Below are 6637 nucleotides of genomic sequence, written 5' to 3'. Positions count from 1 at the left end.
TTCAAAGAGATTATACTAACAACATTGCAATCATGCTCATCATTCAAAGATTCAGTACCAAGCATTTTAATGCACTCTTCTTCTAGCACTTGAGCACAATTTTCTTTCCATCATACTCACGAAAGATATTAAAAAGACGAAGCGTACGAGACAAACTTAACTCCATTTTTTTGTAGTTTTTCTTGTATAAACTAAACTAGTGATAAAACAAGAAACAAAAAGATTCGATTGCAAGATCTAAAGATATACCTTCAGGCACTCACCTCCCTCGCAACGGCGCCAGAAAAGAGCTTGATGTCTACTACACAACCTTCTTCTTGTAGACGTTGTTGGGCCTGCAAGTGCACATGTTTGTAGGACAGTAGCAAATTTCCCTCAAGTGGATGACCTAAGGTTTATCAATCCGTGGGAGGCATAGGATGAAGATGGTATCTCTCAAACAACCCTGCAACCAAATAACAAAGAGTCTCTTGTGTCCCCAACACACCCAATACAATGGTAAATTGTATAGGTGCACTAGTTCGGCGACGAGATGATGATACAAGTGCAATATGGATAGTAGATATAGGTTTTTCTAATCTGAAAATATAAAAACAGCAAGGTAACAAGTAATAAAAGTGAGTGTAAATGGTATTGAAATGATAGGAAACAAGGCATGGGGTTCATACTTTCACTAGTGCAAGTTCTCTCAACAATAATAACATAGATAGATCATATAACAATCCCTCAACATGCAACAAAGAGTCACTCCAAAGCCACTAATAGCAGAGAACAAACGTAGAGATTATGGTAGGGTACGAAACCACCTCAAATTTATTCTTTTGGATCGATCTATTCAAGAGTTCGTACTAGAATAACACCTTAAGACACAAATCAACCAAAACCCTAATGTCACCTAGATACTCCATTGTCACCTCAAGTATCCGTGGGCATGATTATACGATATGCATCACACAATCTCAGATTCATCCAACCAACACAAAGTACTTCAAAGAGTGCCCCAAAGTTTCTACCAGAGAGTCAAGAAAACGTGTGCCAACCCCTATGCATAGGTTCATGGGCGGAACCCGCAAGTTTGTCACCAAAACATACATCAAGTGGCACGTGATATCCCATTGTCACCACAGATAAACACGGCAAGACATACATCAAGTGTTCTCAAATAAAAGGCTCAATCCGATAAGATAACTTCAAAGGGGAAACTCAATTCATCACAAGAGAGTAGAGGGGGAGAAACATCATAAGATCCAACTATAATAGCAAAGCTCGCAATACATCAAGATCGTGCCATAGAGAGAACACGAGAGAGAGAGATCAAACACATAGCTACTGGTACATACCCTCAGCCCTGAGGGTGAACTACTCCCTCCTCGTCATGGAGAGCGCCGGGATGATGAAGATGGCCACCGGTGGTGGATTCCCCCTCTGGCAGGGTGCCGGAACGGGCTCCTGAGAGGTTTTTGGTGGCTACAGAGGCTTACGGCGGCGGAACTTCCGATCTATCTTGATATTCAATGTTTTTAGGGTATGTAGGCTTATATAGGCGAAAGAAGTCGGCCAGGAGGTTCTCGAGGGGCCCACGAGACAGGGGGCACGCCCAGTAGGGGGGCGCTCTCCTATCTCGTGGCTGCCTCGAGGATCTTCTGACATGAACTCCAAGTCTCCAGGATCATATTCTTCCAAAAAATCACGCTGCCGAAGGTTTCATTCCGTTTGGACTCCGTTTGATATTCCTTTTCCTCGAAATACTGAAACAGGCAATAAAACAACAATATGGGATGGGCCTCCGGTTAACAGGTTAGTCCCAAAAGTAATATAAAAGTGTATAATAAAGCCCATAATCATTCAAAACAGATAATAAAATAGCATGAATGCTTCATAAATTATAGATACGTTGTAGACATATCAGGTACGTCCCGAAACACTTCCAGTGTCCAAATACCATCATCCTATATATCAATCTTTACCTCTCGATCATTTCCTGACTCCTCGTCATGTCCATGATCTCATCCGGGACTACGAACAACATTCGGTCACCAAAACATATAACTCATATAACACAACATCATCAACAACCGTTAAGCGTCCGAACCCTACGGGTTTGAGAACTATGTAGACATGACCGAGACACCTCTTCGGTCAATAACCAATAGCGGAACCTGGATGCCCATATTTGCTCCTACATATTCTACGAAGATCTTTATTGGTCGACCGTTATGACAACATTCATAATTCCCTTTGTCCATCAATATGTTACTTGCCCGAATTTCGATCGTCGGTATCTTCATACCTAGTTCAACCTCGTTACTAGAAAGTCTCTTTACTCGTTCCGTAATACATCACCTTGTGACTAACTCCTTAGTCATTTGCTTCCAAGATTATGATGTGTATTACCGAGAGGGCCACCCAGAGATACCTCTCCGATACTTGGAGTGACAAATCCTAATCTCAATCTATGCCAACTCAACAAACACCTTCAGAGATACATGTAGAGCATCTTTATGATCACCCAGTTATGTTCTGACATTTGATAGCACGCAAGGTATTCCTCCGGTATCCGGGAGTTACATAATCTCATAGTCGAAGGAATAAGTATTTGACATGAAGAAAGCAATACAATAAACTAAACAGTCAATATGCTAAGCTAACAGATGGGTCTTGTCCATCACATCATTCTCCTAATGATGTGATCCCATTATCAAATGACAACACATGTCTATGGTTAGGAAACCTTAACCATCTTTGATGAACGAGCTAGTCTAGTAGAGGCTTACTAGGGACACGGTATTTGTTTATGTATTCACACATGCATTTAAGTTTCCGATCAATACAATTCTAGCATGAATAATTAACCTTTATAATGATTTAGGAAATATAATAATAACCATTTTATTATTGCCTCTAGGGCATATTTCCATCACTACTCCCTCTCAAGGCCGGTCAAAGGCGTAAACCAAGCAGGTCCCATGGTCGGTGCATCGTCACCACGCGAGGGAGGGTCGGAACAGCTGCCCCGACTACATGCGTCCCTAATATATGTTTGAATGGGTGGTGTGATGTTTAAATATCCAATACACAACTTTGATGTGGCACTGCTACCTCTTGAGCTTGCGTTGGTTTTTCCCTTGAATCAGAAAGGGTGATGTAGCAAAGTAGAGTAAGTATTTCCCTCAGCTTTTGAGAACCAAGGTATTAGTCCAGTAGGAGACAATGCTCAAGCCACCGAATACCTGCACAAACAAACACCAACTTGCACCCAATGCGATAAAGGGGTTGTCAATCCCTTCACGGTTATTTACAAAGTGAGATCTGATATAGATGGATAAACCGTAAAGTAATATTTTTGGTATTTTTGGTTTATGGAACAGAAAGTAAAAGATTGCAAAGAAAATAAATAGGAAAATAAAATTGTAGATCGGAAAGTTATATGATGGAAAATAGAAGATTATATGATGGAAAATAGACTCGGGGGCCATAGGTTTCACTAGAGGCTTCTCTCAAGATAGAAAATATTACGACGGGTGAACAAACTACTACCGAGCAATTGATAGAAAAGCGTAAAGTTAAGATGATATCTAAGGCAATGATCATGAATATAGGCATCACGTCTGTATCAAGTAGACCGAAACGATTCTACATCTACTACTATCACTCCACACATCGATCGACTCCTGCCTGCATCTAGAGTATTAAGTTCATAAGAATAGAGTAACGCATTAAGTATGATGACATGATGTAGCGGGATAAACTCAAGCAATATGATGAAAACCCCATCTTGTTATCCTCGATGGCAACAATACAATACGTGTCGGTTCCCCTTCTGTCACTAGGATCAAGCACCGCAAGATTGAACCCAATGCTAAACACTTCTCCCATTGCAAGCAAAACCAATCTAGTTGGCCAAACCAAATCGATAGTTTGAAGAGACTTGCAAAGATATCAAATCATGCATAAAAGAATTCAGAGGAGATTCAAATGATATTCATAGATAAGCTGATCATAAATCCACAATTCATCAGATCTTGGCAAACACACCACCAAAAAAGTATTACATCGAATAGATCTCCAAGAACATCGAGGAGAACATGGAGTTGAGAATCAAAGAGAGAGAAGAAGCCATCTAGCTACTAGCTGTGGACCCGTAGGTCTGTGGTAAACTACTCTCGCTTCATCGGAGACGCAATGGTGTTGATGTAGAAGCTCTTCGTGATTGAATCACCCTCCGGCAAGATGCCGGAAAAGGTCCCTAGATGGGATCTCACGGGTACAGAAGGTTGCTGCGGTGGAAAAGTGGTTTCATGACTCCCCTGGATATTTTTGGGATATATGAGAATATATAGGCGAAAGAAATAGGTTAGTGGAGTCACGAGGGGCCCACAAGGGTGGGGGCACGCCCTACGCCCCTTGGAGCACCCTCTGTCCTTGTGGCCGCCTCGTGGCTTTCCTAACGTGCACTCCAAGCCCTCTAGATGTCTTCTTGTCCAAGAAAAATCATTACGAAAGTTTCATTCCGTTTGGAATCCATTTGGTATTCCTTTTCTGCGAAACTCTACAACAAGGAAAAACAGAAACTTGCATTTGGCTCTAGATTAATAGGTTAGTCCCAAAAATAATATAAAATAGCATATCAATGCATATAAAACACCCAAAACAGATAATATAATAGCATGGAACAATCGAAAATTATAGATATGTTGGAGACGTATCAAGCATCTCCAAGCTTAATTCCTGCTCGTCCTCGAGTAGGTAAATGATAAAAACAGAATTTTTGATTTGGAATGCTATACCTAACATATTTATCAATGTAATTTTCTTTATTGTGGCATGAATATTCAGATCCATATGATTCAAAACAAAAGTTTAATATTGACATCAAAACAATAATACTTGAAGCATAATAACAAGGTAATTATGTCTTCTCAAAATAACATGGCCAAAGAAAACTTATCCCTAAAAATTCATATAGTCTGGCTATGCTCCATCTTCATCACACAAAATATTCAAATCATGCACAACCCCGATGACAAGCCAAGCAATTGTTTCATACTTTTGATGTTCTCAAACCTTTCAACTTTCATGCAATACATGAGCGTGAGCCATGGACATAGCACTATAGGTGGTATAGAAGGTGGTTGTGGAGAAGACAAAAAGAGGGAGGTAGTCTCACATCAACTAGGCGTATCAACGGGCTATGGAGATGCCCATCAATAGATATCAATGTAAGTGAGTAGGGATTGCCATGCAATGGATGCACTAGAGCTATAAGTTTATGAAAGCTCAAAAAGAAAACTAAGTGGGTGTGCATCCAACTTGCTTGCTCATGAAGACCTAGGGCAATTTTAGGAAGCTCATCGTTGGAATATACAAGCCAAGTTCTATAATGAAAATTCCCACTAGTATATGAAAGTGATAACATAGGAGACTCTCTATCATGAAAATCATGGTGCTACTTTGAAGCACAAGTATGGAAAAGGATAGTAACATTGCCCCTTCTCTCTTTTTCTCTCATTTTTTTCTTTCTCTTTTTTTCTCTTTTCCTTTTTTCCTTTCTCCTTTTGTTATTTTTCTTTTTTCTTTCTTTCTTTTATTTCGTCACATGGGACAATGTTCTAAAACGGAAGATCATCATACTTCTATCTACTTATAACTAAAAAATTACACCTCGATGCTAGAACAAGATATGACTCTATATGAATGCCTCCGGCGGTGTACTGGGATGTGCAATGAATCAAGAGTGACATGTATAAAAAAATGATGAACGGTGGCTTTGCCACAAATACAATGTCAACTACATGATCATGCAAAGCAATATGACAATAATGATGCGTGTCATAATGAAAAGAACGGTGGAAAGTTGCATGACAATATATCTCGGAATGGCTATGGAAATGCCATAATAGGTAGGTATGGTGGCTGTTTGGAGGAAGGTATATGGTGGGTTTATGGCACCAGCGAAAGTTGCACGGTACAAGAGAGGCTAGCTGGCGAAAGGGTGAGAGTGTGTATAATCCATGGACTCAACATTAGTCATAAATAACTCACATACTTATTGCAAAAATCTATTAGTCATCGAAACAAAGTACTACGCGCATGCCCCTAGGGGGGATATATTGGTAGGAAAAGACCATCGCTCGTCCCCGACCGCCACTGATAAGGAAGATAATCAAAAAATATCTCATGCTCCAGCTTCATTACATAACGGTTCACCATACATGCATGCTACGGAACTCACAAACCTCAACAGAAGTATTTCTCAAATTTACAACTACTCACTAGCATGACTCTAATATCACCATCTTCATATCTCAAAACAATCATAAGGAATCAAACTTCTCATAGTATTCAATGCACTTTATATGAAAGCTTTTATTATATCCCTCTTGGATGCCTATCATATGAGGACTAGTTTTATAACCAAAGCAAATTACCATGCTTGTCGGTTATTTGTCACGGCAGATGTCCTAGTGTGAGGACTTAGTCGTGAGGCCAACGCATCTATGTGGTAGCTTAAGAGGGGTTGATCGGGACGAGAGACGCAACACACAAGACAAAGATTTAGACAGCTTCGGGCCCCGGGAAACATCATCCGGTGATAGCCCTACATGCTGTTTGTTGCTAGGTCTCATTATGCTCATGA

The sequence above is a fragment of the Triticum aestivum genome, chromosome 7B, assembly GCF_018294505.1.
Source record: "Triticum aestivum cultivar Chinese Spring chromosome 7B, IWGSC CS RefSeq v2.1, whole genome shotgun sequence".
In the NCBI taxonomy this organism is placed as follows: domain Eukaryota; kingdom Viridiplantae; phylum Streptophyta; class Magnoliopsida; order Poales; family Poaceae; genus Triticum; species Triticum aestivum.
This window is presented reverse-complemented; position numbering follows the sequence as displayed.